General features: G+C 42.9%; 1 long non-coding RNA gene across 2 annotated transcripts; it reads right to left on the bottom strand.

Moving 5' to 3' along the window:
• Positions 1 to 3,913: 3,913 nt before the first annotated feature.
• Positions 3,914 to 22,284, bottom strand: LOC102149260 (uncharacterized). Of its 2 annotated transcripts, XR_011439340.1 has the most exons (4): positions 22,070 to 22,284; positions 16,576 to 16,700; positions 13,929 to 14,085; positions 3,914 to 4,277 (listed from the first exon to the last, which is right to left on the bottom strand). It is a non-coding gene; the product is annotated as an uncharacterized lncRNA (long non-coding RNA). The 2 variants fall into 2 exon arrangements; XR_002808219.2 differs by lacking the exon at positions 13,929 to 14,085.
• Positions 22,285 to 23,253: the final 969 nt, after the last annotated feature.

Raw genomic sequence — 23,253 nt, 5'->3', positions numbered from 1 at the left:
TATTGAATGTTTCATTACAAATGCTAGTTTCTAAGCATTGAGGTACCCAGTCCTGTAATATTAACCTTTTTTTCTCCTAAGTGGAGAATAAAAACCAAAGCCTGTGTTCTCACCACTGTTTTGATCAGAATATGTCCGTAAAAGATAAAAGGACTTCCTATTTATGTGCTCGGGGTTCCTGGTTATTTATAAAATTCCAATAGTGGATTTAAAGGAAAGTCAGCCTTATAAATTCTTTCCTGCAGTTTGAGTGTTATTTGTACTCTTGTTGAACTCGTTGCCAGTGTTTGAGATGCAAGGCTTTCTGGACTTTGTTTCTTAATTTTTTATTGCATTTGTTTAGTGAGTCAAGGCAGTGGCACTGAGATCTTAAAGAAAGAGCTGAACTTTTTTCTCTGCGAAGTGTTTGCTGACAGATGCAATAAACTTCAGAAGGAAGGGCTGACTTATATCAAGAACAGTAAAAGCAGTCATAGCAGACATTTCTGCCATAACTTTGGGAGAGAGGGAGAGGAATCTATTAAATCTCTCCATTTATATTTTTGGCTTTCCCTGTTGGCTAAGCTGTTGTATTCCCATGTCCACAGCACGTTCCACTGTGGGAGCCTGGAGCTCTCAGAATAAACTTGGGAAAGGCTGGGCCCACCCTCTGGGGATAAGGGAGCCACAGGGAGGAAGGGGAGGGGGTGAAGGAAAAGGGAAGGGGACGGCTGTCTTCCTGTGTTTGGATGACCTTTCCTCATGTTTATCTGGAGGACTGGGCAGCCACGCTGTGCTTGGTGTCAGGCTGCCATGTTGCCCCATGTGATCGCTTCCTTAGCTTTATGTGGGAAAAGGAGGTTTGCTTCTGCTGGAAGGACTAGATTTAAATCTCTGAGGAAAGAAAAAACTGTACAAGTCTGCTAGAGGTGAGCGCCTAGAGAAAGAAGGCTTAGCAAACGTACTTGTATGTTTGTGTCTAATGGGTTCCCTAAGGGAAAGATCTAGGTGCCATTTCAGGAAGGGCCCACTTGCACCTCTGCCCTCCTGCTGAGAACTAGACTAATGATTGTCTTCCTTCTCCCAAATCCTCGTTGTTTAGCATAATGTCCCCCACCTGTGGGTATTCTGTAACTATTTCTTGAATGAGTAAGTAAATGAACAAATGAATAGCAGAGTCATTGAGAGATGACTGGGAAACAGGCGTGGAGTCCCTACAATACCTAATCTATTTGCCAGTCCCTGCTCTAAGGGACCTGTGTAGCTCCACTTCAAAGAACCCAGTTCCAAGCCCCACTGTCTCACATTCCTAATGGGTGAATCACTTATTTCTTTGGGTAAATGAGACTAAGTCCTCTGGTTTCCATCTTTCCTTTTCATTTCATTGTTGACCTCTCACCCTGGGCTGGCCTTCACTCAAATATTATTTCCCCAGAGAAGCTATCCCTTAATGCCCTCACCCTCCTCCATCTAAATTAGATCCGCCCAATATACCTCTTATGAAACTCCATTTTCTTACAGCACTTAATTTCTTTTTTTTTCTCCTGCTTTATCTCCCCAAACCCCCCCGTACACAGTTGTGTATCTTAGTTGCAGGTCCTTCTAGTTGTGGGATGTGGGACCGCCTCAACGTGACCTGACGAGCGGTGCCATGTCCACACTCAGGATCCGAACCCTGGGCCACTGCAGCGGAGCGCTCGAACTTAACCACTTGGCCACGGAGCCGGACCCCACAATTTCTAATTATATTACTTTGTGTGATCATCCATCCCACGTCTGTTCTCTCCATTAGATTACACACTCCTTAAAGAGAGGGGACCATGTTTGTTTTCTCATCACTGTATCCTCAGCACCTAGCATAGTACCTGACATAGAGCAACTCAGCAAGTATGTGTTACATGAATGAATAAGTAGATTGGTGAACAGGTTATATTAGGAAGAAGAATTCACACTAGGTTACTGAATGGGGATGGAGGATAAAGATCAGAGTCCAAAAGCCCTATCCCAATCAGACCTTGGACACTTCATGAGTTTGAGATTCTAGAAGAGAGCAAAGTGGTTAGCAATCATAAGTAAAGTGCATTTTACTTTTGGAAGCTAGCTAGCACTTGGGTCCCCTGGGAGTACCAGAAATTTTTCTCTTCCATATCCAAAATAGCAACTTCTTCCACTTTTTCACTAACAGAATTATTCTTGGTCATCAGGTATCTAAACCTCAGAAGGACTCTTGACTCTTCCCTTTTCCTCACACCACACAGCTTCACGATGCTTCTTGTTAGTTTTTTCCTTTCCATTCCCATGAGGGCCGTTTGATCCAGAGTATCAGTCAGGTTTCTTTCTCTTGTAAGTTACAGAAATTCAAATCTAATTAGCTTAAAGCAAAACCTGGGAATGTATTGGATCATATATCTGGGAAGTTGATGGGGGCGGTTGGCTTTAGACATGTTTGAATGCAGGGATGAGATGATTGCTCAGGACTCCACCTCCTCCGTCTCCCTGCTTGGCTTAAAATGGACAGCGACAAGCCTGGGTCACAACCTCCTCATAGCACTCTGATTGCACCCATGTGGCCACTCCTGAATTGGGCCCTGGTGGGGAGTAGGAAACAAGGTTCTGGTTGGCCTGACCTGGGTAACATGCTCACTCTTGTGGCCCTTGTATGGGGATGGCACAATCACAGAAAGAATTCATCAAGGAAAAGAGGAATTGTGTTACCAAGATGAGCTGAGGAAGCAGTACTAGATAATCAAGAAAAATAGGATGTCTTCTGCAATAGGCACCCTGCGCCAGGTGCAGTGTAAGCCCTTTGCCTATACGAGGCAGGATATAGAGGGGAAATGAGGAGGCACTATGGAATTAGATTGCTTTGGTCTAAATCCTACCTCTTTCTTTAACTAGCTATGTTATTTTGGACAAGTCAACCTCTCTAAGTCCAGTTTTCTCATGATAAAACAGTGATGTAAGACATTCAATGGAATATCATTCAGGCTTAAAAGGGAAGGAAGTTCTGACACATGCTACAACATGGATGAGCCTTGAAGACACTGTGCTAAGTGAAATAAGCCAGTCACAAAATGGCAAATATTGTATAATTCCATGAAGTACCTAAAGTAGTCAAATTCATAGAGACAGAAAGTAGAAGGGTGGTTGCCAGGGGCTGGGGGCCGGGAATGGGGAAGTTGTTTTTGATGGACATGGAGTTTCACTTTGGGGAGAGGAGAAAAGTTCTGGAAATGGTTGGTGGTGATGGTTGCACAACAATGAGAATATACTTAGCATCTTTGAAGTGCATACTTTAAGTGTATAAAATGGTAAATTTTACGTTACGTATATTTTACAGCAATAAAACATTGATGTAAGAATTAAAAGAGACAACAGGCATCAATGTGAAATATTATTAGTCCCATAATAACCCTGAGAATGAGGTATTATCTCTATTTTTATAAAGACTAATGGAGATTAAATGGAGACTTCAAGGTTAAGTAACCGGTCCAAGCCCGCCCAGCTAGAACATGGCAGTGCCAGACTCAAACCCAATGCTTGCCCCAGGAGCCCCTGCTGTTTACTATTATTCCACTTTTCTTCCCAGCATACCACTTGTCCATTAATATTGCCTGATTAATATTTCAAAATGCTGCTTTGATTACGTCAAGCTCCTGCTTAACAAAACTTTGAGTGGTCTGCTCCTGGTCTAAAGCCCGAATGCCTCCTCCTGGCACAATTCTCTTTGCAGTCTGACCCCAGTTATTTTTCTAGCGTCATCTCAAGGTCAAGGCCCTGCTTCACCCTGCCCTGTGTCATCTGTGCCCATAGCATAGACTGCTTCTCCTACTGGGATAATGCTGAAACTCTCCTCACCTTTCGGTGCTCAGCTCAAGACCCAACTGCTCCAGAAAGACTCACACAACTGACAGAGAGACACGGTCACTTCTTCCCCTTAACTACTGCAGTGTTTATTATTTGACAGCATGCGTGATGTGCTCCGTTGGTAAAAGTTCTTCCTTCAGTTGTTCAGGTCCTGTCTCCGCAGCAGACTGTTAGCTCGTGGCACCCAGGGATTGCATCAGTTACTTGTTTAAATTTCTCTCAATGCCACTTTAGTGTTTTGCATTGAGCAGAGACTTGATAATAACTTCTTAATGATGCTGATGCAGGAAATATGATTAATGATGACCGTTCACACAGCCATGATTTGGGTTGAGGAAAAGAGTGTATTATTTTATTTCTTGTTGGAAAAGATACTGGGACTTTTCCCTGGACTTTCAGGTCACTTCAGGACATCATGTTTCCTAGTCAGCCTGGAAATTAAAAGAATGAGCCTGGTTAAAAAACCAATCTGCTAGTGAGCCCGTGTGAGAGGTGGATGTCTCTTGCTGATTAAATCCTGAGAAATAGAAGCAAGCAAAACTATTTACGAAGCAACCAGAGATGAGGCAGTGATTTTTCTGAGGACATCTCAAAAATGTAAAAGGTCATTTCAGGTTCTGCAAATAGTGCCTACTGTACAAATCTTCAGTCTCCACCTAGGTACTGGAAATGTTAACCATGGTGTCTTCAAGTCCATAAACCCTTCTAAATGACACCGTCCGTTACCTCCAGCCCCTGCTCAATGGCTAGCCCTCTGTGGACCATGTAAAGGATCTACAGAAGATCCCAGAGAGAGAATCAAGGTCAAGGTGCTGGAAACATCAGCCAGAGCCGACATTCAGCAGAATGCCCTAATGCAGTAGTTCTGAGTGGTTGCTGGGGTTTGCTTTGATTGGTCAGTTCCCGTTCTTTAAACATTTAAATATCACTCCTACGCAAAGGGAACAGTACTGCCAGTTCAGGCAGTTCTATGTGGCAGGAGGACAGAGCATCAATGGGAGAATGACAGAAGGGATGAGGCAGGAAACATAGGTAAGGACCAGAACTTGAAGGAATTAAGATCAACCACTTGCGCAGAGAAGCCCAAACAAGAAACTGTTAAGGGGAGAAGTACTATAAGTAGATACACATTTTCAAAAACTGAAAGAGACTAGTTAACAGGCTTTCATAATGGACCAGATAAGAGATGATAAAGACTCGAATCAAGAACTTGGCAGTGTCAACAGATAGGAGGGGATGGTTGTAAGAGATACATTTTTAGGTAAAATTGACTGGATTTATGATTGGATCCAGAGAGTGGGAGAAGAGGAGTCAGAATCTGAAATGCGAATTTTCTAATTGGTGGTATGTGTCAGAATACATTGATGTTTCATGTTTATTTTCACCATCTTACTTCATAGTATAGGGTATAAGTTGTGGTTGATCACACACAAGATACATGAGCAGAGCAGTTGAATGTGAGGTTGCTGGTGCAGTCACCCCATGTGATCATATTTTGGTTCAGTGAGAGTCTAGACTGGAACAAAGAACAACTCATTTAAAATTTCACGAGTCCAGCTTGCCATGGCTAAGGAGACATCAAGAATATTCTGAAGGCTGATGGGAATTATGAAAACAGCAGCCAGATGCCTTCGGATGAGGCCATTTCCTAACCAACTAACAGGGCAACGTGTCTTCTTCTTTGCAGTAGTTGAGCCTTGGGTGTCATTGGGATTGCTACAGCTTCTTTAGGTCTTTCCCCAGCTACAAGGCAGTCAGGACAGGAATGGGGAGCATCTCAAGAGTCTGGGAAGCCCTAGAAGAGAGATCTTGAATTATATCCACAGAGTGGAACAGAGAATCACCCTGCTGAAGCCTAGGTTCACAGGAAAGGAAAATGTAAGAAGGTTAGTATGTGATATCCATAATTGTATCCATCATATCCATGGTCACGTCCCTTAGGACCACTTTCTTTAATATTGCTTTAGAGCCAGCCCAGTGGTGTAGCAGTTAAGTTCATGCACTCTGCTTCAGCAGCCCTGGGTTCTACGCACCACCCATCAAGCCATGCTGTGGTGGCGTCCTACATGCAAAGTAGGGGAAGATTGGCATAAATGTTAGCTCATGGACAATCTTCCTTGAGCAAAAAGAGGAAGATTGGCAACAAGTGTTAGCTCAGGGCCAATCTTCCTCACCAAAACAAACAAGCAGAAAATAATGCTTTAACTTTGCTGGTCTAAGTAAAGCAAAGTCCAGTAAACCAATAAGCAATTTGAAACATTAGTAGACTTTTATATTTCATCTGTATTTTAGGTCCTCAATTTTCTAACTCAGGATTTTATTTTGAATGATATTTCTTCAGAGACAGCAGCAATTTCTCCTCTATGGAGGAACAAGACTATGTTATCTTTAAAGTTTTAAAAACAAACTGGTCTTTGGACCTGCAAAGAAATATTCAGATGTCGTAACCTGAAAATAACCTCGGAATTTTCCCACACTCTAACAAATCCCTAAACTGCCAAAGGGATGTGTACCAACATTTCTAGATCCCCCTGGGAATACATTTGAGAATGCTTACTACCAAAGAAAATGTTAGGGAAATACACATTCAAAATATAAGAGTTTACACCAAAAGTGCTCTCTTGTCACAAGGAAAGTATCTCAAGTATAACATGATAAAATATATCTATATATACACACAAGATAAATTATTTATACAATACAAACAGCAGTTTTAATTTAGCTTTCTTGCCCACAAGTTAACATTTTTATTTTATTAAGATGTTTAAAAGAACAAGAAAATAAAAATGTCGCCCCTCTCTTCACTTATTCACATATATTCCTATTTGGTGAATAGAAAATACCATTATTTCTATTCTATCTTTAAGAAAGGAAGACAAATAAAAATATCTTCATTTCTTCTGCTCCCTCTCCCTCTGTTGTGCTTGTCTCAGCCACACCCAACCCCAGCGTGAACCAATCAAATCATTCTTGCGCCTGCTCCTGCTGAGCATTGAGGAAAAGCCCCCCAAACTGCAGACAGATGCTGTTGTAAACTCTTGGCTGCCTCCTCATCTGCAGGACAATCTGAGAAGCTAGCTCTTCCACGTTCTGTAACAATTATGTCCTACCTTCCCTCTCTTCAAACATCTGATCTTCTCCTCCACGCCTTATTGTAAATGGATGACTTTGGATAACATTTCATATGGAAAATATAAGCAAGTCATGACCAAAACCCTAAAGAGATTTTATAACGGAACAGAAAGTGATTACGAAGGTTGTCCTCACAAGTAAATACACAAGAATAACCAAGAAAATGAGAAAAACAAAAACAACAGGGGCAATATTGCCCTCCCAGTTATCAAAGAAACTATCATAATTAAATAATGTGGAGTTGTTTCTGGTATAGATAATACATCAATGGCACAGACCAGAGACCACGTATAAGAATATAAGGTAAGATAAAGGTAGTATTTCAAAACACTGGGAAAGGATAGAATATTCAACAAATGGTGTTGGAAAAATTGGCTACTTATTTGGGAAAAAATAGTTTTATATTCACTTCTCAACAATTCAAAAAAAATTGACTGTATTTAAAAAGCTGTAGGGGCTGGCCCAGTGGTGCAGTGGTTAAGTTCACACGTTCCACTTCTATGGCCTGGGGTCCGCCGGTTTGCATCCCTTGCATGGACCTATGCACCACTTGTCAAGCCATGCTGTCGCAGGCATCCCACATATAAAATAGAGGAAGATGGGCAGGGATGTTAGCTCAGGGCCAGTCTTCCTTAGCAAAAAGAGGAGGATTGGCAGCAGTTAGCTCAGGGCTAATCTTCCTCAAAAAAAAAAAAACAAAAAACTGTATGTTCTATACAAAATAAAATTATAAAAGTACTAAATGGAAAAATAGGGGAGTGTTTATAATTTTCATAATGGGAAAGGCCTTAGAAAGCAAGACTTAAAACCAAGAAATAAACAAAAAATTTTACAAATTGGCTATCATTGGGCATACACACTGACCTGGCCTTTAAGAAAGTCAACCTAGGCTACTGGCCTGGTCGTGTAGTGGTTAAGTTCACGAGCTCCACTTTGGTGGCCCTGGGATCGGGTCCTGGGTGCAGACCTAGCACTGCTCATCAAGCCATGCTGTGGCAGCGTCCCACATAAAATAGAGGAAGATGGGCACAGATGTTAGCTCAGTGACAAGCTTCCTCACATGCACAAGTCAATCTGGTAATATCTATCAAAATGATCCTGTTTATTCTCTTCTTTAAAAATATTCATATATGTACACAGATGTTCATTGTAGCACTGTTTGAAACTAAAAAAATTAGAAACAATCTCACCATCCTACGCTAGAGGAATGCCTTGAATAAATCGTAGTATAGTCATTCTACAGAAGTCTACAAACCTTCCTAAAGAATGCAGTGGATAATAATGTATTGACATAAAAATACCTTCAAGAGAGAGAGAAAAAAAATCAAGTTGAGGAAAAATAGAGTATGTGTGATTACATTTGCAAAAAACAAAACCAAAAATAAACAACTGTGTATGTGTGTGTGCTTATGTATGTCAATGCATAGACAATGCTTTCAAAGGACGCACACCAAATTATTAATTCCCAACACTCCTTCGAGCTGGGAAATGGGATTTAGAAAGATGGCAGGCATGAAGGAGGAATTTTAGCTTTTACTGTACCTCCTCTGCCTTGCTTGAATTTATTACACTAAGCATTTGATCTAGTATACTTTTAAAATTTAACTAAAAATGAAATAGAAGAAGATAGAAATTATCAAGTCTATCACATGTACTAAAGGCAAATACCATTTTATTAAACTATTGTTTCCTGAAACATTTATTTCAATTGTGTGTGTGCAGAACACATACTGAGTCACAGTGTAAAATATATTTCTTACTGGGAGTTGCATTTTTAAAAAAGTGATTTTAATAGTATTACTCTCAGAAATTCTTTTCATCAGCTTCCAAACATACTCTAAAAATTCTCCCTGAGCTTCACAAGTCAATCCAGCTGTCGTCTCCTTGACTCAGGTTTGTGAAAGAGCATTTGCCCACCTCCGCACTTCCTAGCCACTTCTCAACCCGCTCCACTCTGGTTGTGCCCAGCCTTCTACCACAGCTCCGGTTATATCATCAATAACTTCCACGTGGAGAGATCTCTGGCAGCCCGTCCCCTTGTTTGATGTCTCAGCGATATTCTATGCTGAGGGGGCTACTCCGTCCTTCCTCGTGCTCTCCTTTCTGGGCTTCTATGAGAGCACACTCTCTCCCTTTGCTCCTCTGCTTACTCCTTCTCAGTCTCCCTTGGTGGCTTCTCATTTGTGGGCCCCCTGACTCCTACATGTTGGAGTGCCTTGGGGCTGATCCTGAGTCCTTTCCTTTCTCACTGTCTACTCCCTCCCTGGATGATCCAAATCATTCTCATGAGGACAGTAACCACCTGTTTTGTTCCCTACTCTATACCCACCCAGCACTTAACACAGTGCCTGGCATACAGTTGGTGTGTAATAAATAATCATTGAATGAATAAATAAATGACCAAGGTTCTCCTGATTCCTGATCATATTCATTAGTTCTTGCTGCCGTGGAATCTTGTACTTGTGTATTTAATTGTTGTAAAATCATTTTGAAGGGAAAAGGGCTCCTGAACTTCGGAGTGTAATTTTAAATAACTGTCCTAGGCAAAATCACTTTAAGAAGAATTGCCAGTCTTTACCCCCAATTAAACAAATGCTAGATTGGAGAGATTAGAGAAAGACACAATAAGTTGTTTAATTGTTTCAATTGTTTTAGCTGCTGGACACCACATACACATTTTCAACGTTTATAGGACATTTGTTTCTGAACAGTTCCGTTTAGCATTGATGCTGCTATTTTTTCTTCCTGTAATAGTAGTACTCACTAGTAGTACTTAAGAGCAAACATTACTCTTTATGTCCTTCGTCTTTATGTATGTTTGAATCCTGAGGGGGTTACACAGGGCTTTGCACAAAGTACGTACTCTAGGCCTATTGACTTGTTTGAACTTGGACTATTTTGATTATGATAGAATACCTTCAAAAAATGGACTTTAGTAATCAAGGCTTTAAAATACCCAAATGATAATAATCCTTCCTAGTTTATAAAACATTTTCATATAGGTTGTATGATGAACTCCCCTCCCCCACTGCAAACTGGTAGAATATGGGGAGAAAGGATGGTAGTGGCAGCAATTTATGCCCCCCCCCCAACCCTGCCCCTGCTTCACGAGGGGAATTAAGAGTTTACCTAAGATCTTGGTTTGGGTTTCTTTCAATTGGGCCATATTGTCTCTAATTATAATCTGTTACAAAAAGCCAGGTGCGCCATTCGGGGATTACATTTCTTAATTCCAGAGAGACACATAGGGTCTCGAAAAATAGGATGGAAAACTAATGTCTAAGGTGTGCTCTCCTCTTCTACAAAGAGATGGTATATAGTGCTTGCTAGAAATATGAAAGCCAAGTCATGTCATCTTCTTCTCTGTTTTTCTTTCTTCAGATGGAGCTGTATTTCAAAGCCTCCTGATCCCACCTCTCATTCCAGCCAATGCTGCTGGAGCCCATTGGACGTAAGTTTCAAAGGTGCAGCCTGGCTTGGCCTTTCTCCATCCTGCAGCCTTTACCTGTCACTTCTTCGCCTGTGGACCACTTGGCACTCATGTGTGTAAAGCCCTGAAGATGGGGAGTTAATGCCCAGCGGGCCACCCTTGATCCATAGAGACGGGAATCTCTGCATAAATGCTTCCCTTTTAGTCCCCTGAGTGGACAGTTCTGAGATACATTTCATTAGGCTCCTCAGAATGTCACGTGGGATCAAGCACTCGTCACCCACCATCCTGACCAGCTTAGTGACACATACTGTCACTGGCCTTCCTTCCCTCCCTGTTTCACTTCTCCTCCTCCCCAGTCCTGCTCTCTAGGATCACAGTACCAAATGTACAGCAAGGGAATTGTGGGTGCAAGCCTTGGCTCAGGCTCTGATTCGGGAGGAACTCATATTCCAACTGGGGTGAGCTCCTGTCTTTCAAATGGAGAAATATGACCATGCAATAATACTATTGTATGTATGTCAGGTGTCCTATTTCATTGTTACAACGAACTTATGAGACAGATATCTCTACTTCCATTTGAGAGATGAGGAAACTGAGGCTCAAAGAAGCTAAGTAATTTGACCAGGGTCACGTCAGCTAGAGAATGGTCGAACCAGAATTCGGCAAAGTCCTCTGAGGGGAGAGCAGTGCCGCTTTGCTGTGTAACACAGCTGCCTCCTATCAAAATATTTGCAGAGGGCTTTGATCTCAGTGCCTACCACTCTGGAAAGTGCTGTTCATCACGTATCAGCTCTCTGCCATGACACTCATAGCTGTTCCGAAAACATCCATGCTTTTTCCAGCCTCAGATACACCATGCAAAGAGGATATTTTTTCAAGGACTTTTCTCCTGAAGGAATATGAAGGAATAGAGCAGTAGCTGGAGGGGAGAATGTGGGTCAAGGAAAGGGTTTTTGAAGGTGAGAAATATTTGAGCAGATGCATGTACGAAGGGAATCACCTAGTAGAGAGAGAGCAATGGAGGATGCAGGAGAGAGGAAGTAGATAAGAGGGGATGAGCCCCAAAGTAGAAGTAGAGACTGGCTTTTGTAGGGATAAAGGTCAATTCCTCTGTTATAACTAGAGGGGAAAAGAAGAAACTCCTATAGAAAGTTAGTGACTCTAGGAAAGTTATCTCCCTTATGCAAAAACACAAACCAAAAGGACCTCCTTCTGATTCTGCACTGCATACGCCGTGTAGGCAGGGGCCATGTCTGGTTTGTCTACTGCTGTATACCAGTACTGACCTTTTATAAGGTTCTTAATAAATATTAGTTGTCACTGAATAAGTAGATACAAATAAATTATATACTTCCCTTCACTACCAAAAACTTCTGAGACCAACGCTGGATGATCAAGAAATGGATAAAAATGTCATTAAGTAAGAATTTTAGTAAGAGTGGAAATGACCCATAAACAAACCACTCCTCCAATCTTTGCTATTGAATTTGGGTAGATATACACATGAGGTCCACAAGACCCAACTGCCCAGGGATGGGGTGGCAGTGCTCTTGCCTGGTAGCAGCACTTGAACAAGAAAGACGTGGGGGTTGTAGTAGCCAGAGAGCTCAAGGTGAGTTAGCAGGGGAGGGAAACACTGAAAGAGGAAGGAGGTGCATGGCTTACTGCGCCAGTTGAGGGAGGGTGTCCATGACTAGGGGAGACTGGCTCCTTGCCTACTTCCCCTTGATGGAGTCTTGTAGTGGTCTCCAGGTGCCGCCCTTTCAAAGAACAAGCTGCAGCATGCTCAGTAGAAAGCAAACACACTGTTTATAAATATACGTGTAACATTCTTATATGAGGACCAGTGAAGGAACGGGGTATGTTTAATTCAGCAGAAAGACTCAAGAGGGCCATAATAATGATTCTCAAATATATGAAAGGCTGTGACCTTTCTAGTACGTTCCCTTTGCAACCTCAAATCCAACCCATTCTTTGACCTCCCTTGGGCCTCCAATTGATTGGTCCTACCTCCTTTTCACTATCTCACTTCCCTTGTTAGCTAGCTCAGATTACATAGGCCAACATGGTAATCAATTCCTTGTTCGTGCCCTCAAATTCCTCACTCCCTCTCATCTATCCAGTGCTTGCTTCAGGGCTGAAGAGGGGCTCAAGGCCAAGGCGTGGGACTGGGCAGCCTCTCATGGTCCAAGACCTCTCTTTCAATTCATGACTATAAGGAGGGAAACTTCCTTCCCCATTCCTGCTGTTTCCTTCTGTGTGGGAGACATGAATTAGTGTCACACTCCTGGCCTCCTTCTCTCCCACTTGCCCTTCCCCACTCCACCCCTGCCAGGTAGAATGATGTACCTGATTGATGACTTTGGAGGGAGAAACTCCACCTACATCAGGTGAAAACACCTTCCTTGTTTCTCTCTTCTTGGCAATGAGCTACCTACAGGGACACACACACACAAACACACACAAACACTTATTTTCTGACCTTTCTCCTCCATGCTGTAAGTTTTAGGTAGGCCCCTTGGGGAGGTCTGCAGTGGTCCATTGAAGCTTGGGCTTGGGTGGGTAGGCCTGTCTAATTCTCGGGTTCAGTGTATGGAAGTTCATTTAGTTCTTAAATCAAAGCCACATTCCAGTTATTTCTTCTCTCCCTCCTGAAGGGAGCTTCTGTCTTCAAAGAATATTGATTTCCCTCTGTTCATAGGGCTGAGGCCTCAAGGTCCCCATGGAGTCCATCTTTCCTTCCCTCTCTCTCTCTCCTCCCTACCCGCCTCCAAGCCTGACCCTGGAGAGAACGTGCCCTGACTGCACCTACTCACCTGGGACTTGATTAAGGGTGACACAAACGTTTGTAGATCAAATAAAATAGCAGATGCTATGTTTTAAAGGAGACCACATGTGAGGGTTCGGGGCAAAGGGAGGCCCAGAGTTTGGTGGTTTGATCTTAATGACTCAACAATAGCATCAAATCTTAAGTGACTTCAAACCCTCTGTGCCGCCAGGCAATCCAGCCAGGTTCCTCAGTCAACTCACTCTCCCATTCTCTGAAGACAGTTTTCCACTGATTCTCCTCTCTTCTCAAGCCTCCTCACTTCCAACTGCTGGGCTTGCTTCTTATTTTACTTAGAAAATAAAAGCATGGTAAGAGAGCTTCCGCAGACGTACCGCTGAGTCTATCAAATGTCTGCATGCGTACCCTTATGTTCTACTTCCCTCCTGTTGTAAGGCTCCTTCTGTAACTGTCTATGTTCCTCTCCAAAACTGACCCTCACCTACATCTGGGATCTCTCCCCCTTCCCCTACGCAAGGACCTTGCTCTTGCAATCCTCCTCTCTCCTGCATCATCAATTTCTCTCTCTCTCTAGTGACTTATTCAGATAAACGTGCAAACGTGCTATAATATCTCCCATCTTTAACAAACAAACACACTTTCCTCTCACTCCATATCCCCTTCCAGCTACTGCCTCATTCCTCTGATTCTCTTTTGGACAAAATTGCTTGAAAAAGTTGTTATACTTACTGTGTCCACTTCCTCTTTCCTCATTTTTTCTTGAACATACTCCACTTGGGCTTTCCTCCCCATCATTCCTCTTCCCCCTCACTCCAGTGTCAAGATAACCAATGAAATCCATGTTGCCCGATCCAATGGCCAGTTCTTGGTCCTCATTTTGCTTGACCTATTAACATCATACAAATCCGATCCCACTCTCCTTCTTTAAACAATTTGCTTCATTAATTTCTAAGGCATCATTCTCTCTAGGTGCTTCAAGCTCACTGGCTGCTCCTTCTCGATCTTTGCTGAAAGCTATAGCTTCCTGAATACTAAATGGGAGAGTGCCAGGCGCTCAGTCCTCAGACATCATCCTTTCTCCATCTACACTCCATTTGGTCTGTGGCTTTACATACCATCTATATGGTGATAACCTGGGCTTCCCCCTTGAAGATTTCATTCTCCTCCTCAACATATCCTCTTGGATGTCTAACAAGCATGTAAAACCTAATATATGTCAAAACCTCAGCTCCTGATCTTTCCCCCTAAACCTGCACCTCCCTCAGACTTTCCCATCTCAGTAAATGTCAGCTTCATTTTTCCTGTTGCTCTGAACAAAAACTTTGGTGAGGCAGCGCTGACCATGCCTTTCAAGGCCTTACAGTGATGCACTCATATTACCCTGCTCCCATCCCTCCCGGATTTCACCTCCTGTCTTCCTCTTCCTGCCATTCCTTGCCCCAGGGCCTTTGCACTCTCTGCCCGACATGCTCTTCCCTCTAGCTGTCTATTCACATGGCTTGCCTCTTCAGTCCCTTAGGGCCTCTTCCTAAACGATGTCATATCAGAGATAACTCGCCTGACTACCTAATACAAGACACACACCCCTCTTCCTCCCCACCATCACCCCATTGCTTAAGTTTTCTTCACAACACTTCTTACCATCTGACATTACCCTTCTTGTGGTTGAAAGTATACTCCCCGCTAGAAGGTAAGTTTATGAGGCAGAGAGTTTGAGCATTTTGTTTACTGCTTTCATTCCCAACACTTAGAACAGTGCCTGGTGCAAGGTAGGCACTCTGTTTAAGAAGGAACTCCCAGGGAGTCAAAGGTATGACATGCAAAAAGTGCAAAGGCCCCCTCAGAGAGCCACTCATCCATGTCACTGGAGTGGGCAAGCAGTGAACATCTGGGGAGTTTGTCAGGGATGAGGGTGAGTATTTGGGTTAACGGAACCCGAGACTCTGGCTCTGTGAAATTGTGCTTCCTGAGGCCATCAGCAGCTCCCTGAGCATCAAACCCAGGAGTTGTTGTCAATTACTCCCCTTACAGACGAAGTTTCCTCTCGCCTCCTGTGGCCCTTCTCTGTCCCTTCTCTGACCACCATATGGAACCCCTTTGCTGGCTTCTCTTGCTGGTCCTTTAAATGTAGGTGTTACCCATAATTGTTTTTGACCTTCTCTTTTAACACTCTCTAAACTTCTGTTAATCATTATCTTTAGATGCTATCAATAGTATGAGAAAGATTAGCAAAAATGCTAGAAGGAATATTAAAAAAGTAAAACACAGTTTGCTTTGCTTTTTTTTTAAGATTGGCTCTGAGCTAGCATCTGTTGCCAATCGTTTTTTTTTCTTCTTCTTCTTTCCAAAATCCCCAGTACATGGTTGTATATTCTAGCTGCAGGTGCCTTTGGTTGTGCTATGTAGGACACCACCTCAGCATGGCTTGATGAGTGGTGCCATGTCCGCGCCCAGGATCCAAACCAGTGAAACCCTGGGCCATATGGTGGTCAGAGAAGGGACAAACCCTGGGCAGAGCACAGGAACTTAACCAGTCTGCCCCGGGGCTGGCCCCTTGCTTAGCATTTTAATGAAGAGTCCTGATTTTGATTCAGAAGATGTAAGTTTGAGCCAAGCTCTGCCACTTACCAGTTTTGTATCTGTGGGCAAGACTCCCAACATTTCTGGGCTTCCATTTGTGCATTCAAAAAATGGAGGTAATAATATCTTATCTTAGGTACATTATCTTAATGTATGAAGTTTGAATGATGTATGTGTGGAAAGGTTTTATAAAATATAACTTGATCTACAAACATAGGTTATGACAGACCTTAAAAAGGGGTCACTAAACCATTGTCTCAGGGAATAACAATTGATATGGGGAATTGTCTTTTCTTTTCATTTCTGTGTCCCTGTAGGGAGAAGGTTGTATGTGTAGGCCTAAGATTGCCTATTAGGCTGTACGTCAACACCCAAACAAATCAGTCATGCACTCTAACTGCCCATGGGTTTTGTTTTTTTTTTTTTGAGGAAGATTAGCCCTGAGCTAACTACTGCCAACCTTCCTCTTTTTGCTGAGGAAGACTGGCCCTGAGCTAACATCCATGCCCATCTTCCTCTATTTTATACGTGGGAGGCCTACCACAGCATGGCTTTTTGCCAAGCGGTGCCATGTCCCCACCCGGGATCCGAAGTGGCAAACCCCGGGCTGCCCCCGGGCTGCCGAAAAGCGGAACCTGCGCACTTAACTGTCGCGCCACCAGGCTGGCCCCTGCCCGAGGGTTTAAGATTGAATTTGCAAATAATCTAACAGTATGCAACCGACAGAAGTGAGCTGATGTGCTGCTTTTGCCCAAATCAACCAGGACTCCATTTCACTCCTGGAAGTTAACAGTACCTGAATTTTCATCGGCATGGTTCACACCAGCGCTGCCTGTTTGCTTGTGGTAGTTGGATTCTGGCTGACTCCTCCCCAGGAAAGGGGGCTCATCTGGGGCTTCAGGCACACACATCAGCACGTTTCTGTGTAAGAGAGGGGAAGTTTGAACGTATTCCAGGTTAAGCTTTCCTTTCAGTCGTGGATCAGACAAGGAGCACATCCTAGTTTAGTTTTGTTTGTTTGTTGTTGCTGTTTTTTGTTTTGTTTTCCCCCTTGACATTTTTTGTTTTGTTTTTCCCCCTTGGCATAGATGTGTGCGCTTTGAGGGAGAAAAAAAATCCTACCTGTCTTACACCTGGTTCCATGAGAAGCCAAACTATTTATTAAAAGTAGGAAATATTTCAAGCTGCTCAGCTGAGATTAACAGCTCCTGTCTAATCGTTAACATACAAACCTCCCTAACCAGAACATTTGTGAGGGATGACTTCTTAACAGGATCTGAAATCAACTCTTTCCCAAAAGCCCTGTTAAAAATTACACATTTGGAATTTTGTCCCAGTTGGACTTGGCTGCTGAATTACCTTTTGATATTTTCTGGGGGCGGGAATGGGGGAGTAAACAGCCTCATGCCATTTAATCTAGCACATTTTTAAAAATCTGGTGTCAGATTTGAGTACCTACTGAAGTTTGCCCAAGAATGAAGGATTTCCTAAGACGTGGGCTGAGTGATCACCCTAGAAAGAAAACCCTAGTCCAAATCACTCACAAGACAGATGAGGAAACTGAGGCCCAACAAGATGAAAGGAGTTGCCCTGATGTCACATGAGTAGCTAACACCCACTGCATTGCCTCACCAGGGCCCAGATCTCCTAAGTTCTAGATCAGTGCTCCACTGACCCACTGTCCTTGTCCACGGCAGTGAGATATGGGGTCATCCGTGAGGAAGAACTTACGTTTGACTACCGGCTCATGGATGTTTGACTGCTTTATTTAATTCACATGTGAGCGAAGGAAAGCAATAATCTAAGTACATTCTAACCAGTGATTATGGGGATGCAAATGTTCTAAAGCAACAGAAAAACAGTGTCCACTGGTACACCCGTGCTCACAGCAGCATGACTCACAATAGCAAAAACATAGAAGCAAACCAAGTGGCTATCGACAGATGGGTGAATAAGCAAAATGTAGTGTATAATACGCTGGAATACTATTCAGCCTTTAAAAAGGAAGGCAAGTCTAGCACATACTATAACATGGGTGAAACTTGAGGACATTATGCTAAGTGAAATAAGCCAGTCACAAAAAGACAAATAGGATATGATTCCACTTCTATGAGGCACTCTGTAAGTGGATACTTATGGATCTACTCTGACAGTATTTGGCTACTCTAAATAGTCAAAATCATAGAGACAGAAAGTAGGATGGTAGCTGCCAAGGTCTCTGGGAAGGGGAAAATAGAGAGTTAGTGTTTAACGGGTACAGAGTTTCAGTTTTGCAAGATAAAAAGAGTTCTAGAGATGGATAGTGGTGACGGTTGCAAAACAATATGGATGCGTTAACACCACTGAATTGAACACTTAAAAATGGTTAAAATAGTAAATTTTATGTTATTCATATTTTACCACAATTTTTAAAAACGGAAAAAAAATAAAAATAACGATCACAAATAGCTCATCTGGTCCACTGGCCCCGTGTTCCTGTTAAAGAGCTCTGCAAAGTGCTTGGCAGTGGTTTATCAGCTTTTGGATACTTTGTCAAATCAAACCGCATTCTTTAGATAAGGAGTTTGATTTGCTTTGATATTTAATGACCTTCCCTTTACCTAGGGTATAGAACTTCCACATGCGTAACACCCCCAACACCTAGTGGGAGCTCACAGCCTGGCACATAGTCAGTGCTTCGTAAACATTTTTCAAATAAGTAAGTAGCAGCAAAGGTTAACACGTATTTTGAACATTTATTCAGAGGTTGGTTGGCCTTGAAGCTGATGAAGCTTAAGCTTCAGGATCTCTCACCATAACAAGCCCTTCCCAGACCCTGGGAGGGCCTCAGCAATGTGTTCACAGGGTCATATATTCATATCAAACTTGCAAAAGATCTATCTTCCTGTTATTAAAGAGGGCCCCCCAAAGTTGTATAATCTTCAGGCTCCACCAAATCTGGATCTGCCTCTGTCCTCACTGCCTTTCACTCTGCTGAGTCCTCTCCGTGGTCACCTCAGGTAGTCCTCACAACAATGCTGTGAGATCGTTCTATTGTTATCTCCGCTTATCAGATGAGGAAACTGGATCCCTTGATCAGGGAACCCTCTAGGGCGGGAGAGGCAGAGATTTGTACCCTGGCATTTGAGGCCAACTCTGCAGCCCACTGAGCACTAAGGGAGGCCAAACTCGACTCCGGCCCATGTTAAATTAGGTGTGTTCTTGCTAAATACTATAATTTCACCTGATGTAACTGTAATAATAACAATGATGGCTGGTCTTTTAAAATAACCTATGATTTGGGGAAAATATTTATTGCACAGGCTTTTCCTGTCCCCACCTCCATTTAATATCCTTGTTTAGTAGGTGGAAGAAAATTTAGGAAAGCAGGGAATGAAAAGAGCGAGGCTGAAGAGGGGAGCAAAAGGCACTGAGATGTAAGCCGACGTTGAGGACGACTCTCCACCCCTCCCAGACTTTTTTCCTTTCTTTTTGAGGGATGTGCAAGGGTGCTTCGTCTCTTGGGCGGTTCCATTTTGGTTTTATGTACTATCTGTATCTGCTCTGTCCCCCCAGGACTTCTACTCTGGAGGCCCTATTTCTAGTCTAAAAGCTCTACCAGTCAAAGGGCAGACAGGAATCTTTCCTGTAAACATCCTCTGGGTTACTCCCGGAAAAGGCAACCAGCAACCACTGCTTCCTGTCTTTATTCAGATTCTTGGAGCAAATAATACAATTTTCTATTCCTCTAAGACTTCTTGGGGCCAGTGGGAGGACAGAATTCAAATGTCACAGGATTGAAAGTTTTATCCTATCTAGGACGCTACACTCTTCAGATTCTCTGGCTTGGAAATCTCCTTCATGCACCTGACTTCCATCAGGATGCTGGGCCCCGCCCTGGGCCTGGCGCTCAGAAAAGATTGTCAGCTGACTCCCACCTCCTTGGGGCAATGCTGCCATCAACCTGAAGGCAACACACCCCCAGTTTTCTGCCCTGATTTCCCGATTTCTGACTGCAGTGCAATTATCACCCACCTGGCCAAACCTGAGGGTCACCTCTTCGGATCCCTCCCTCCCCTCAGATCCCGTTAATCACGAGCGCTGTGAGTTTTCCTTCCTGTTAATGCCCAAACTCATTCTCTGTTTTCCATTTTCTTTGCTCATACTTTGTTCTCTGGCCCCTCTTCTTTGATCTGGAGTATGACAATTGCTCCTGACTGGGTTTTCTGCCTTGAGAGTCGCTTCCTTCCAGAAGTGGATTGATCATTTAGCTAATCAATCCTAAACTCCAGGATGCCTTGCTTGCGTATTCAGACCTCGCTCCAGTGTTTGTACCTGATTTTATATTTGTGACTTTATATTCCTTGTCTTGAAGAAGACTCCCCAAACCACAGCACCTTCAGTGCTCTCCAAACAGGATCTTCCCCACCCCCAACCATTTTCACTCAGCTGCCAGATTAATCTTTTCTATTTTTTAATAGACTTTATTTTTCAGAGTATTTTCAGTTCACAGAGAAATTGAGTGGAAGGTACAGGGAGTTCCCATAGATCCCCTACCCCTACATAGGCACAACTCCTCCCGCTATAGACACCTCACACCAGAGTGATACATTTGTTACAATTGATGAACCTATGGGGGCACAACATTATCATACAAAGTCTATGGATTATGTTAAGCTTAATCTTTTAAAAGTAATTCTATTGGGGCCAGCCCGGTGGCGCAGTGGTTAAGTTCGCACGTTCCACTTCTTGGTGGCCTGGGTTCGCCAGTTCGGATCCCGGGTGTGGACATGGCACCTCTTGGCAAACACCATGCTGTGGTAGGCGTCCCACGTATAAAGTAGAGGAAGATGGGCATGGATGTTAGCTCAGGGCCAGTCTTCCTCAACAAAAAGAGGAAGATTGGCAGTAGTTAGCTCAGGGCTAATCTTCCTCAAAAAAATTTTTAAAAAGTAATACTCTTTCATGGTACTTTTCTGCTTTAGAACTGCCCATTAAAATGCTGTCCATTTCTCTAAGGTCTATCTCCTTACTAGGACATTCAAGACTGTCCCATAATCTGTCCCAATTTTACTCTTCAAGCTTATTTCTGAATAATCACCTATACACACTCTCCACGGAGGGAGACTCCAAGCAAGCCATCCCCACTGTCACCTTGCAGCTTTGTTCACACCATCTCCACACAGAGTACAATTAAATTCAACACAACAAAGAGGTGCCGAGACTTAATATAGGATGTCCATCTGCATCCAGTCTGATTACCAAAATCCTACCTGGTTTATCCCCCTCGGCCAAAGAACCCCTTTTGTCCATCCTGCTAGATATAACCCTGTTTGCCCTGAAAGCAGCAGTTTTTAGTTTGGGGGATTTAACAGGCCAATAAAACTTTTCAGAATACTAACAAAGTCCAGTATAGGATTGTCAATTTTTTATTTTGCCAAAATAAAGACAAAAAAAAATACTGTCACGATTATCTTATTAAAGACATTTTGCCACTCAAAAAGCACAAAACCCATAATCATCTCAGAGTAATGGTCAGTTCTTTCAATGCAGTACACTTACCTTTAGAAAAATTCACTACATTTTTCTGTATTGTGTGACTGAGGTAGAGAAAACGTTGTGGACTGGCATTGGGAGTGATTCTAGAGCACTTCCCGTCGGTCTCCTCCAGCTGTTGAGCGCTTACTCACAAGCTGCCTGGGGGCGCACTTTCTGTTGTTGACTATTTAACTTGCACACATATGTCATTTCCTCAACTAGAAGGTAAGCTTTATAAAGAACCTGTATAAGAACCGCACCTTTAACATCCCAGCGAGGCCAGGCACATAGAAAATGCTCAATAAATATTTGTCAAAAGACTGAATCAGCCTAGAGCAGGCTTTCTAAGCCTGTGTAACCAATAAATCTCCTCTTAATGGAGTACAGTACCCCATCCTGAGGCAACTTCTTTCAACAGACTTCTTTAAAAAGAGTTAACCAGTACAAATTGCTTTGCTTTTGAGCGAAAACTGAAAATTAAATTAAAAAAAACTGATATGAAATGTAAACAGTTTCTTCCTCAAGGCAGTAGCAAGTCCTAGCGAGGAGAATCAAGACACAAACACACCTTTTGTAACTTGTCATTTAACTGATCCAGTTCTCTGGGGCTTTGTTGGTAAAAACACACAGCGTGTGCTTCTGGCCTGACCTGACTTGGGAGAGTGGTTGGCTTTCCTTCTGTGGCTCACGCCCATGGGCCTAAAGCTTCCATAACACCCACGTTGTTTCTCTCTCTATCTGGGTGATTCAAAAAGGAAAGGAAAGAACCTTACCATCTTCTTAGCAAAGTCTTCATTTGAGATTCTGAAGTTGAAGCAGAACGATGCAGAAAGGTGTCTTTTGGATTTAAAGCATTCTTTTCAGTCCGCATCCAGAGTTATCTTTCAGAAATATAAATGAGATAAAGTCACATCCATGCTTAAAACATTCATTGCCTTTCAATTTAGTTCCATTCGACAGCCATTGATTATCTGCCACAGGCCAGGCCCTGTTCAAGAAGTTAGGAAAACACCAGTAAACAAAAAAGATAAAAATTCCTGCCTTCCTGAAGCTTATGGAAGAGGGGTGGTGGGGTGGGGAACAAATAAGAAACATAATAAACAAATCATGTATTATCTTGTGCTAGAAGGTGATAGGTGCAAAGGAAACTAATTGGAGTGAGGGAGCTATTACAATTTAAATAAGATGGTCAGGGTGGGCCTAACTGAGAAGGTGGCTGCAGCAAAGACTTGGAGGAGGTGAAGGATTGGGCCACCAGGGGATCTGGGAGAAGAAGAAATGCCTTCCTATAGCGTGACCTCACCTGGTACCTTGTCACCGCCTCTCATGCACCCTGGCCCTCTCTCACTGCTCTCCAGCCACCGCAGCCACCTCTTTCCCACGTCAGGGTTTGCACACACTGTTCCATCAGCTTAGCATTCTCCCTCCACTTTCCTGGTCCCTGGACCATCTTCTTGTTCTTCAGGTCTCCATCTTAATGCCATCTCCTCAGGTAGGCATGCTTTGTTCCCCAACTCATCGTAACTTAGGTGACCTCTCACAATTATTCCTATTGCCCTCCCTTCAGATACGCAAGAAATACTGTTTAAATAAATGAGCAAACAGAAAGGGCTAAAAAGGAGTAAGCTTGTTGAGGACAGGGATTCTGACTTGTTCTTTTATCCTCAGTGCCAGGCACAGCATTGAATGTATTTGAGAAACTTTATCTTCATAAATAAGCTTCATTATCAAGAGGAGATATAGGGATCAAGTCATGGTTTGCTTAAATTTAAGCATCATCATAATAATAATGTAGAAACAAGGAGAAAAAAGAGGTGTGTGAAACAGTAATCAAAAACCTCCCCAAAAATAAAAGTCCAGGACCAGATGGCTTCTCTGCAGAATTCTACCAAACATTCAAAGATTTAATACCAGTCCTTCTCAAACTATTCCAGAAAATTGAGGAAGATGGAACACT

Source organism: Equus caballus, chromosome 5 (assembly GCF_041296265.1).
Source record: "Equus caballus isolate H_3958 breed thoroughbred chromosome 5, TB-T2T, whole genome shotgun sequence".
Lineage (NCBI taxonomy): Eukaryota > Metazoa > Chordata > Mammalia > Perissodactyla > Equidae > Equus > Equus caballus.
Note: the sequence above shows the minus strand (reverse complement) of the source record. Positions and strands in the feature narration are given on the sequence as shown.